Source organism: Tachypleus tridentatus, chromosome 1 (genome assembly GCF_004210375.1).
Source record: "Tachypleus tridentatus isolate NWPU-2018 chromosome 1, ASM421037v1, whole genome shotgun sequence".
Taxonomy (NCBI): domain Eukaryota; kingdom Metazoa; phylum Arthropoda; class Merostomata; order Xiphosura; family Limulidae; genus Tachypleus; species Tachypleus tridentatus.
Window position 1 is genome coordinate 144,662,094 of NC_134825.1, and position 12,856 is coordinate 144,674,949.

The 12,856-nt window shown below is 28.2% G+C and overlaps 1 pseudogene across 1 annotated transcript in view; it reads left to right on the forward strand.

Annotated features, from left to right (window-relative positions):
- The window catches only part of LOC143233239 (uncharacterized), an 80,361-nt pseudogene that overhangs the window by 50,915 nt on the left and 16,590 nt on the right, over nt 1-12,856 (forward strand). The window contains exons 19-29 of the transcript XR_013018059.1: nt 1,309-1,416; nt 1,800-1,922; nt 2,504-2,635; nt 3,931-4,065; nt 4,480-4,617; nt 4,784-4,903; nt 6,664-6,792; nt 8,012-8,149; nt 9,414-9,518; nt 10,232-10,345; nt 11,297-11,434. The product of XR_013018059.1 is annotated as an uncharacterized LOC143233239 (transcript). The remainder of the gene's footprint in view (nt 1-1,308; nt 1,417-1,799; nt 1,923-2,503; nt 2,636-3,930; nt 4,066-4,479; nt 4,618-4,783; nt 4,904-6,663; nt 6,793-8,011; nt 8,150-9,413; nt 9,519-10,231; nt 10,346-11,296; nt 11,435-12,856) is intronic.

Here is a 12,856-nt window from a genome sequence, read left to right on the forward strand (position 1 = left end):
TTATACTTTCCTTTTTCAATAGGTGCAGTTTTTACATGACACATAGTCAGGAAAATCATTAAATTGTCATTCTAGCTATATGTTTCATGTCGTTATATTTAGATCATACCTGTTTTACTTTTTGAAGAAAAGCCTGTAATACTAGTGTTCTTTAATGGTAGTTTAGGTGGTATCTTGAGGTTAAAACCTTTTCTCTCCTTGAATGAAAATGATCATTCACAGGGGTTACACTCATCACCCTTAGGAAATCCAACATTAACTGCAAAGTAAGAAACATTGAATTTAGACTGTCTAATGCATGATTTTGACCTGATCAATTTATGATAACTAAACTAATAAAATTGACTGTCCCATTTCTGCAAAGCAATTGCACACATTGTATTTGTATCTGTAAATTAAAAAAAAAAATCACTTAGTTGTATTTTCCATTGTGGCTTTTTCTTTCACAAACTTGGTTGCTCAGAGATTCTATACTACTTTGTAATAAATATCTTGTTGAACATCTTCTTATTAAGGCCCAGCATGGCCAGGTGGTTTGGACACTCGACTCACTATCTAAGGGTCACAGGTTCCAATCCCTATCACACTAAACATGCTTGCCCTTTCAGCCAGGAGACATTATAATGTGATGGTCAATCCCACTATTCATTGGTAAAAGAGTAGCTTAAGAGTTGGCAGTGTATAGTGATGATTGGCTGCCTTACCTCTACTCTTACTCTGCTAAATAAAGGATGGCTAGTGCAGATAGCCTTTGTGTTGCTTTTTACAAAATTCAAAATAAACAAACATGTTATTAAGTGGACCTATCCAATTGTCCTATAGTTAACTCAGTTTAACCTGAATATATCACAGATGACTTGTTTCAGTTGTCATTTATCAAAAAATAAAATTTTAATACTACTATCTCTTATTTTTAGTTGTGTTTTTAATTAATTATTATTTATATGTGCAGTCTATATTTATAATGTATTTCTGTTTTTTAAACATACAAAAAATGCCAAAATTGTATGAAATACAATGCAGTATTAGTTTTTAACATTTGAATTTCATTGTATTATTCTAAGAAAATTCTTTGTATACATGTATAAAAGCTAAACAGGTAATTTTTCTTGAATGATAGCTGTAATAGTAATTAAACATAGTTTTATTATTTTACCTGTATATATCTTTGCCTTGAGTCATGATTTTGGATTAATTTTAGTGTGGTATTTGGAGTTTTTGTTTATTTGTGCATGAAACATGGCTGTGACTGGTTTAATTTTAGTAGGATATTTATGACATTTAGTTTTTTTGTTTTTCATTAATCAGGTAAAGTTATGATTGAATGTGTTGAAGATATTGATTGTCCAGGTAATGCAATATGCATGAGCCAACATTGCTTTTGCCCATCTCCCAGTTTTGGAAATGATTGTCAACGTAAGTTATGTATTTATTTTTGATTAGGTATAAAAGATATTTGAATTTTGTTAACAAAACTTGCACAGGTCATAAGTATTAAAATTGCATTAGTTTATTAGACCAAAATAAGGTTTTTTTTCCTTTAAATGATATAAAGCAGCAAATGTAGAAGAAATATTATGAAATTAGCAAAAAAAATAATTGTTTTAAAAGAGCTTACTGTTTCATATAGAAAATGTATTTTAATTTTTATAAATTCAAGCATACCAAAAAAGCAATGAAAACAACCAACAGATGTGTGTATGCATATGTGTATATATATATATATTTAATACTTGGGAGCATGGTAAATAGCATTTTGTAAATATAAGTATTGTTAAAATTAATTTTTTTCACTGTAGATCCCTGTGATGAGATATTTTGTGTAGACAATGCAAAGTGTGAGCTGGATCTTTTTGGTCATCCTAACTGTGTATGTGCTCCAGGATACACAGGTCAAAGCAACAGTCTGGCAGGTTGTGTGGGTAGGTATTTCTTTGAGTAAGAGTATAAAATGTAAAACTTTTTTTTTTCAGTGATTTATATTAGAATCAAATGTAAATGTAAAATAAGTCTGCTTTTTCCAGTTAATAATAAATAATTGTGTTTTATTAAATATTATCTGAAGGTTTTTCTTGTATTTAAAGTTTTATTCATTTAAGACAATTTAAAAATATAGTGGAATTAGTGAGGAAAAAAAGTGATTAATACACATTAAATTAATTTATGTTTACTAAAAGAAAATTATTGTCATTAAGAAACCAGCTAATAAGGTTTAATATTTACAGTATCAAAATAGTGTGTGTTGAGATGTGTAAAATTTGACATAATTCTAATTAAGGGTCCAACAGAGTTGTGAGAAAAATGTAAGCATTAACAAAATTGTAAAAAAAAAATATAGCTTATAACTTATATGTGATAATAAAAAAAATAAAATTGGAAATGAAAGAAAAGTAAGAAATGTTTTGTTGTTGCTTTTTGTAGCAAAAGCACTTGGAAAGTATATATGAGTGTATGGACATATATTTTATCATATATTTTACAGAATTTATATTTTATGTTACAGATATTAATGAATGTGATGCAAGTGATACTTGTGGAAGAGATGCTGTCTGTCGTAACATACCAGGATCGTATGAGTGTATCTGCCCTCAAGGGCTTTTGGGTGACCCATATATTGGATGCTTTCCTGATAGTGGTGAGAGTACATACTTATTACTTGTACAGATGACAACTCTTAACTGATGTAAAATAGAAATACGAGCCTAGAAAACAACAACTTGGAATCTGAGTAGAGAAATAGAAATGGTTAATTGAAATCTGCATTTACTATCTCATTATAAACAATGCTAAAATCCATGAAGTGAAACATATGCAGTACATGGTTTTCACTTATTTTGAATGATTTAATGTATGGCAAGCCAGCAGTATATTTGTACCTGAGTTTTAGCAATACCTTGTTTGGTAAGAACTGTATAATGGTACACTATTCATAATTGCTGTGGTTGATGTTTTTTGTTTTCTTTCACTTTAAGTTTACTTTGTAAGTATTGTTTATGTATTAATCCTATGTGAAACTGTCGTTTTATAATTTCATTTTTAATTTGTGGTATTTTAATGTTATGTTCATGTCTCAACATGTCAGATTTCTGTATTAGGATGCAGTTTGTTTCTTATATTGCCATTTTTATGATTTATTTTTTTCTTATTTTTATCTTTACATCATGGATATTGTTTAAGTAGTAAAAGTATCTGGAATTTTTTTATCATTTTATTTTCAATTTCATTGTTGTGAGGGTGGGATCCCAAATGAAACACTTTTCATTGACACTTTTTTTTCTTATTTCTAGATATATTTTCTTGGTTAGATGGCTTTTGTTTCTATAACTGATATGGCTGTCACAACTTCTGAAAGAGCTAACTATCAGTGTGATTTATGATTGACTAATCATAATAATGAACATTGACTAATGTTCATTGAACAGTAAAGAAAGTGTTTGAGTACAGATGCAGAAGGAATTAGAAATGCTCAATTCATTCCCATAACAAATTTATCAATTGTGTTATAAAAGCCTGCAAGATGTTAAAAAATATCATTAATTAAGGGTATAATAATAATGATATAATCTTGTGTAAAAATCCAGTGATATCACTAAAATAGGAATATTGGCATCTATTCTACTAGTAACCTCTTTATGTATAGAACTGTATAACATTCATCTGTGTACAAATGTAGTTGAGTGTATTAGAATCTTTACACTGTTTAGTAACTTATAGCTTGGAAATTCATGGATTATACTTTTAATGTATAGAATAGATGTGTAGGCAAGTTTCTACTGAGAAGTATGTGTATTATTTCTTAATAAAAAGAAAACTAATAAGATCAGCTGGTAATATACATTCATTCAAATTAAATGTCTTAATTGCAACAGTAATTGAGGCAATTTTAACAAATATGGTTATAAATTCTAAAAAAACTTGTCTAATTTACAGTTGGACAGGGACAGGGTAGCTGTTCTGACTTAACACCTTGTAAGCCAAAGGAAGACTGTGTTACAGCAGGAAAAACTCAAAAGTGTGTTTGTAAAAGAGGCTACATAAGAAATCCTGTTACAGGAAAATGTAGAGGTGAAATATGAGCTTATATACATGTTGGTGGATTTGTTTTGGTAGATCTACAAACATTTCTAATAATTTCGAGTTTAGAACTGACTGGTTAAATTACTTCTTAAACCATATTTCATCAACAGAACTTATTTCTAAAATTAATATATTTTAAATCTTACACTAAAGTATTAAAATTCAATTTATTTTTCTAAAAAGGAAAAAAATAGTAGAAAATTTGTTTTTTCAATATATTCTGTATGAAATATTAGATCAAATATACATGAATTTAGAAGTATAGGTATTATTTTGTCATATGATCACATAAATACCATTATTTCATCATTTTTACAATTGTTATTATATTGTCATTCAATAACAGTGTATAATAACATAAACTAAACTTCCAATAAATAACAATTATTTTTTGTTTTTCAGATATTAATGAGTGCACAGAATTCAGAGATAAAGCACCATGTGGGGTAGATGCACTCTGTATTAATATGGAAGGAAGCTATGAATGCCTATGTCCACAAGGATACAAGGGGAATCCCTATTCAGTTTGTCTTACTCATAGTATGTCTTTATATATCTTTTTATCATAGTTACAAAAGAATGAACACAAAAAAATTTTGTCAGATAATGACATAAGTATGTTCATCATCTGTTTACACAATGTACAAAATTTAATTTTTCATTATCAAAACAGAAGGATTTTATAGTAATGTTTCTTCTTGCTTAGGTATTCCATGTCAGAAAGACAGCCAGTGTCCTGGAAATACAGAGTGCATAGAGGACAGTTTTCAGACTTCTCACTGTGGATGTAGATTTCCATTTGTTCAGGAAGGGAAATACTGCATTAGTAAGTTCATTTTATGAATACAGATATATTTAAATCATGTTCATGCAAAACATCAGTTTGAAAATGAAGGTATTCTAGTTACTTGTGTTTTTCTTTTTAATATTTTGATTGGATCAAGCTGAGTACAATAGTATAGAATTACTTTGTTTTGGTAGGTCTTTAGAATATCTTAATTTAAAGAATAGCTACATAGACATATTTTAAACAAAATAAATATTTTACAGTGAGATTAGGATAATATACATGCTATACACTAACTTATACTAATTAATATTAACCTTCCATCAGAGCAAATCTCAAAATCAACCTGGTAATGAGCGTATCTAATTAAATATATTTTTATTACATTCTTGCTTATAAATATTATAATGCATTGTTTCATCAGTTGGGTACCCTAGTTAATAATGGTATATTCAACCATAATTCCAATGATATCTTGCAAATTTTCGACCAGCTTAGGGAATTGTACTAGTTCTAGATACATGTATTAATCTAACAATCTAATACAATCTCAAAATAAAAGTATAACAAAGAATAAAATTAAAACATAATGTCATTTAATATATTAAATAGATGAGTTAATACAGTTAATGAAATTAACAATAAATAGATAATACAGCATACCGTAGTTGATTATACACTGTGTTGAAGAATAATAAATAACACCAAATAAACCATTATGCACATTCTGTTTATTGTCATCTTAAGCAAAAACAAATTTTCTATTGCAAAACAACCTGATTATGTTATTAGACTTATAACAGATATGTAGTTTAACTGTCTTTAAAATTTAAAATGCAGTTCAACTTTATGGCTATTAGTTATTTTTATAAAGTTTGTGGCAACATAGTTTTATTTTTGATAAATTATGAAAGTCTTTTTATGATAGTGTCACATGTGTAATGAACATTTTAACTTATTTTTCAAGATTTGATTAAAAAGCAATTTTCTAATTAATTATACTCAGTTTTGATCATTTCCACTTTTTAAAGGTTAATAGATCATACCAATATTTCACTAACCAAGTGGAAGGATTCCTTGATTAAAGTCTTTTACTGCATTAGGTTGATGCTTTTGAAATTTTAGATTAGAAAATTCTACAACTTCTAGATTACAACTGAAACAGTATTTTAGACTTTAAAACTATATTATTTATATGATTATTAAAAGTAGATTTTTAGGTGAATATCTCATACCAAGTTTTTACAAGATAAGTGAGAGCTTTGAGGTAGCATAACTATAGTTTGAATTTGATAAATGTAAAACAGTTGCTGCAAAATATAAATGTGACAGGATTTTTCACCATTTATTTCCCTTGTACTTTTCTTTTTATAACCTGGGGAATGATAATTTTCACACTTCCATAAATACAGGTGCCACAGTGATTTTCTGCATTATGTTTGCAATTCTGAAATTCATCTTAAGAAAATATTTCAACTTCAAAAGACAGTATGTCATGATAATTTGTATTAACTTTTGTATAGACCAATATAAATAAGATATAATTTTTTGCTTACTAAGATAAAATTTTGAAAGGATTGTTTTTCTTGTGTCTTATTTGAGACAAATGTTGAACCAATTTCTAAAAAAATAGTGCACTTTCTCTTAATTATTCACCATTATAGTTAAGAAGGGTATGTATCTGAATATATAATATTAATTACAGTCATTAAAAAGTGAATTTTAAATTTTTTTCAGGGTATTTACCTTTCAAGACAGCTTCAGTTGTTTCTTTTAATGTTATTTGTTTTGTTCTACAGAGGTTAGTAGGAATTGCTCTACAACCAGTCCATGTCCTGAAAATCAAATATGTGTCTTCACTGGAGTCAATTATGGGTTCTGTATCTGTCCACGTGGTTATACTGTTGAAGCTGATGGATACTGTAGAGGTAAGGAAAACTGGTAAAAATAGAGATGAGTGTGTAGCTATTAAATAGATTCCTGAATGTTAGAGTTGTATATTGTAAATTACAAGTATATTAATAATATGCATTAAACAAAAAACCTTACATTTATGTATTATGCCACCTCAACTGAATTTATTACAAAGTGAGTGACTTTCTTTGATTTTTCCATCACAATGTTTTCAGTGTATTAAAACTTAAGAAAGGGTTTGTATTGTATGTTTCAAAAATTTTAGTCATAGTATTGTACTTTATTTTATGATTTAAGGTCATAAAGATATTCTTTTGCTAACTTACTTATAAGCTTGCTCTTATTTGTATAGATTACAAATCAGCATGTATGACAAATGTAACACATGCTTATTTCTGCTCATTTAATGTTACTGATCTTAAATTAAAAGTAGTACAAACAAAATTCTGGGGGTGCAGATAAGAGTTAATTAATTGACTTTTTAAATGATGGTGTTGAACTTGCATAAGATAACAACGCTAAGTTTTTACAGAAGTTATTTGGATACAGAAATCATACTGCATAACATACATTGTAAATATGTAGATGTGCAATGATGACATTTAAAAATGTCATTTTGATTTGGAAGCTCCCTTTAATGATGCATAATAGTTTCATTTTAAGTAGAAGTACATATCACAGATTTTAGAAATTGTAATTTTTCTTGACACAATGATAAAATGTCCAACTGAAATTGATATAACTCTTATGGAATTATACATGTTTCATTTAATTGTAACATTACTGATGGAGTGTGGATACTATAAGATATTTAATCATATTGTTGTTAACTTCTTATCATCAAATTGCTCATTGGGTTTATTGGTTACAGGTCCATAATAACATATAAATCACACAAAAGCATTGAAAAACATACCATCAATATTGAAATTAAATTAATTTCATTAACTACTGCTGGTGTTAATGTATGTTTTATACATAAAATAAATGCTTGCACCCAGTGATAAAATATGATATTGGAATATCTCTTAAAGATGTTTATAATGCAAAATGATTGCTTATTTAGTTGCTAATTCTCTTTTTGAATTTTTTTTATTTTTATTTCTGATGTGCCTAGGTTATGTTTTCTTTTTTATTTTAATAAAATAAATGACAAACAACATTAAAAACAGATAAAATACCACAAACATTAGCAAAAATTGTTTAAATATATTTAATTTTGTCCTCCTCTAGATATAGCAGAGTGCACAGAAATCAGGGAATGGTCTCTTTGTGGACCTCATGCAGAATGTATCAATTTACCAGGTTCTTATGAATGTATCTGTGACTCTGGCTACACTGGAAATCCAAAGAAAGAGTGCTCTTTCATTGGTTAGTACAAAAGTGATATTTAAACTCATCGATTAAAATTGCTAAGAGAAGCCTTTCCTAAAATTTATAAAAAACTAAATTATAAAAGTAGTATTTGAAATTGAATTTAACTTTGGAAATACCAGGTATTTATAAATTGTTGTTTTAAGATGTAATAACTTTTAAATAAAGAAATGCCTGAACATAATACAAAGTATATTACCTTCACAAAACTTCTGTCAACCTCAGTACATTTTCGTAAGCATCTTCATTTTTAATAGCTGGACATGTATGTATTCTAAAGATAGGTTTATGCAGACATATGTTCAGTGTGTTAGGCCTCTAGAGTGCAGTGAACATGATAAAAGTCTTTTTCAGCCATTCCAGTAGTTTGTTATGACATTGTTCAGTGCCACAAAATGCAAAATGATTATTGTCTATCTGCATTGGCCAATAATACAATCAGCTTCCAAGTATAGGAAGGAAAAGTCGTCTGTTATGTCCCAGTTTATGAACTAGCGTTTTAGCATCTAATGTAATGATGTCCTTATTTATGCTGACTATTCTAATCCTCTTCTTGGAACACACAAGTTTTATTTCATTGAAGTGCTTACACAATTGCTTAATGGCACTGTTTTATTTGTGCCAAAGCATGATAAACTTGTTGAATTAGCACATGAATTCTGCTTATCAAAAATTATCTTTGCTTTTTCTTTTTTTCTGCTGAATTTTCATTTCATCATCTGTTAACAAAAGTTTAGGCTTAACCAGTACAATGAAATAAAACTTGAAGGTTTTTAAACCAACTTGTTATTGTCTTTCTTTGCAGAAAGAATATTTTAAATTGTATACAATCAATTGTAAACACTTTGTTTAATTTTTGGCTTTTATAACTTGTATTATCCAGAAATACAATTGAAGTAACTAAGTTGTTTTTTTTTAGCATCTATATTTTAATGTAAAAAGGTGGCTAATACTTTGTGCTACAAAGTTAAGTTAGGACACTGAATTTTGTGTATTATATAATATTCTAATGTATGATGTTTTGAGTATGAAAATAACTTAGAAATGGTGCATGATATCAACCAAATATTAAGAGTTTATGGTAGCTGTTTTTCCATAGTTCAATATTTATGTCTCAATTATATTTTGCTAATTTTATGGAGGCTCTGTATCAAAAATACTAGAGGCACAGGTTTTGAAATATGTTATTAATTTGTAAGTATTTTTTATTTTAATATTTTACTTTAGTTGTTCATATTATTATGGTTTTTGTTTTGTACAGAAATGTTTTGCAATGCAGATAATGATTGCCCTGAAGGTCAGCAGTGTATACAAGGTCAATGTACATGCATGCCTCCTTATGTACTAAATGGTCAAACTTGTGAAAGTAAGTAATATTGAAAGGTTGTTTTAAAAGCCTGTGTATAACAAGCAAATACTTTATAAGTTCTTCTTTTACTTAAGTGACTTTTTTCATGAAAATTTAGATTTGTTTTTAGATGGTTGCACGATGATAAATAATTGAACTTTATGGTATTGTATATATATATATTAGCAGTTTAGCTGTAGTAAAATGTTGGGGTATTTATTCATATACATCACTGTTCTTGATTAAAAAAAATAACGAAAATGTTTAGAGCCTCTAAAATATCCTTGTTATTACCTTTCTACAGTGAATGTAATGCAGTAAATAAGTCATTTTTAAAAACAAATTGAGAGAAAAAGAGTTACAGGATGGCATTCATACAGTGACTGCAAATGTAAAATTATTGTCAACTGTAAAATTATCAAAGTGTTTAAATATGAGATAAATAGAATTTCCATTTGCTATGCAACTTCCATTCAAAATGTTTATGTAAATAAATAATTATCTTGGATTGCATTTAAAAAACAAATGTAGTTTTGATATTTTTCATACTACACACACAATATCATCTATTAATAAAACAAAAATATTTCTTCAACTTTGTTTAATAGTTGACATAACTACACTTTGTTTGTGTATGCAGTCACTCAGAAACAAAGTATTTTTAAACATTGGCAAATCTATTCAGTGATATTTTAAAAGTGGTTATTCAATGTGTCTAATTTCACACATAGATCCTTGTAACTGGAAGAAGTGTGGTCAGTATGCTAGTTGTGTGCTGAGTCAACGGGAAGCAGTTTGTGAATGTAACAAAGGGTTTAAGGGTAATCCTGATGAAAGATGTTTGGGTGAGTTTTTTGTTTTGTTTTTTTCCATTTTTTCCTCCACTTGTTAATTAATTTTTACTTGCACTATAAACTCAGATAATCTTTACTATGACAATAATTAATCTTTAATTAATTATGGAATATCAGTTTTATATATTTGTTTTTGTATTCGAAATTCATTATATGACTGTAAAATGATCAACTTTCATAATTTTGCAGATTTCAACAAATATAAAGTTACAAACAAATATTGTTTAGGATGGTATTAATTGAAATATAATGATTTAATTTGAAAAACAAAAGTTTAAATACAAAATAATTCATTGTGCCATAGGAACTGAATCACTAGAGAAATTGTTTTAATTGAAGATTTAGTTAACTTTTTTATTCAGAATGTGTGAGAAAAGAATTTTTAGCTTCATAAATTACAAGAATTAAAAAAAATTGATTGAATCCTAATTCACTAGGTTTCCGAATCTTAATAACTAACAGGTATTATTATAGATACGTCTTAAATGATACTTCTGGAATGTTCTCATTTAAGAATCTTATAATGTATAAGAAGTATCATTGATATTTACCTTATTCTTAAATTAAATTGATCATAGTTTATTTCACATAAGAGAATAAATTCGTTTCTGAATCAAGTTTTTGTGTGTTATTTGTGTCAATATTATAAAAATAAAACTTTTGATAAATAAATATTTTGATTCTGAAACATGCATTGTACATTTTTTGAATGATAAGAAAAAATGAGTTGAAAAATATTTTCATTCTAAGAAATAACCAGAAAGTGTGTAGGGAATGGAAGTATAAATATTGACTTTCATTATGGAAAACCAAATCATTAACTTCTAAGTTATGGTGTTAAAACCTATTCATTGATGAGTTATTGTTAGGAGGCTTAGACTTCTTGAGTGTTATCCAGAAAACTTAAAATAACAGACTATGTTTTGAAATAAAATATTTTAGATGTTAACGAATGTACAAGCAATCTACCAGTGGATCCCAATGGTTCTTGTAGTGTTGGAGCTACTTGCATCAACACAATTGGTAGCTTTGTCTGTGAATGTCCACCTAGCTCAAGTGGGAATCCATATGAAGATGGATGTAAGTAAATAAACGTATCAGAGTTTTTATACTTCCACTTCATTTGAAGTACAGGATCCATCAATTTTTAGTTATGTATGTAACTCAAAGCATAAAGTTATTCTCTCTTTAATCCATATTTCTATAAGATGTGATGTAAATAGCATCCAAGAGTGCCAAACCTGACTTTGCTATCATGTTAAAATATTTCTTGATAACATATTTTGCTGTAATGAATTTGGTAACCGTTTTTCAGTAAAAGTCTGAACTGTTCAGGCCAATAAAGCCAGCCATCGCAGTAGTGAAATATTTACATTATTTCTAGAAAAAAAGAAATGGTATTTTTAATAGTTTTTTACTAAATGTATGTAAGTTCCCCTTAGCCATCATTTGCTCAACAGTGGCATGCTTGTAATATAAAATAAAACAGTATTAGGTAGGGCAGCAAGTTTGCTGTCAGCCTTAACTTTACATCACATAAGCAAACAATGTGGACATAAAGTTGAGACTTATCAGCTGCGATTAGATAGGTGATGGTTTACAGTAAACATATTTCTCTCTCATTCACTTGACTTCTAACACTGCATTTTTTTAGCCTTTAAAACCAATTAATTATTCACTATTATCTTGCACAACACATGAGAAACAGTATTCTCAAGAGGTATATGTAAGAGTTACTATGTTTTAGCTAGCCATATGGATGAAAAATAGTTTTGTAAAGACATTAACAATTAAAATACAGAGAGGTTTTTAAATGCTGAAATAACAGTGCTGTCAATCCTTATCACTGTTGTTGATGCTAGTTATTACCCCACCTTGTACATACTGATTCATCTTCAGTACTTTTTTGATCATTATGCAAATTTGACGGATAGGCACATAAATCAATCAGTTCCAAACAGGTCATGCAAGCCTACCAAAACAATTTATTTGATCAAATGCACAAAACTGTAGTTATCGGTTACACCAATATTTCCCTGGTTTCTTAAACCTCACTTATGTGGCCATGGGATAAGACAAGGAGGGAAGAATCATTTGGATAAGAATTGGAGAACAAACCTGTTACAGCTTACAACAGAGTTGAGTAAAATGTCAGTGGGAGATGTTGACAACGCTAATGCTTGAACACAAATGACTAAATTTCGTTATGTGTTTACTGGTTAAAGCTTCATTTCAGTATGGTCTTAAACTTTTGACTGGCTAGTATTTAGGCTAATTTCATAGTGCTCACATTTTCCCTATTAAATGCTAAAAACGTTTTTTATTTTTGTTTTCTTTTTTCTTATTTTCATCTTTTGAAGCTCTACTCAAATAAGTGGTTGAGTCTAACAACACAAAATGCATATTTTTTCTTTATTTGTATTGGCCTTAAAATTTGGCCAGCAGTGTATACACACACACACACATATGTCACAATACGACTTAAAGAATCATAGAGAAACT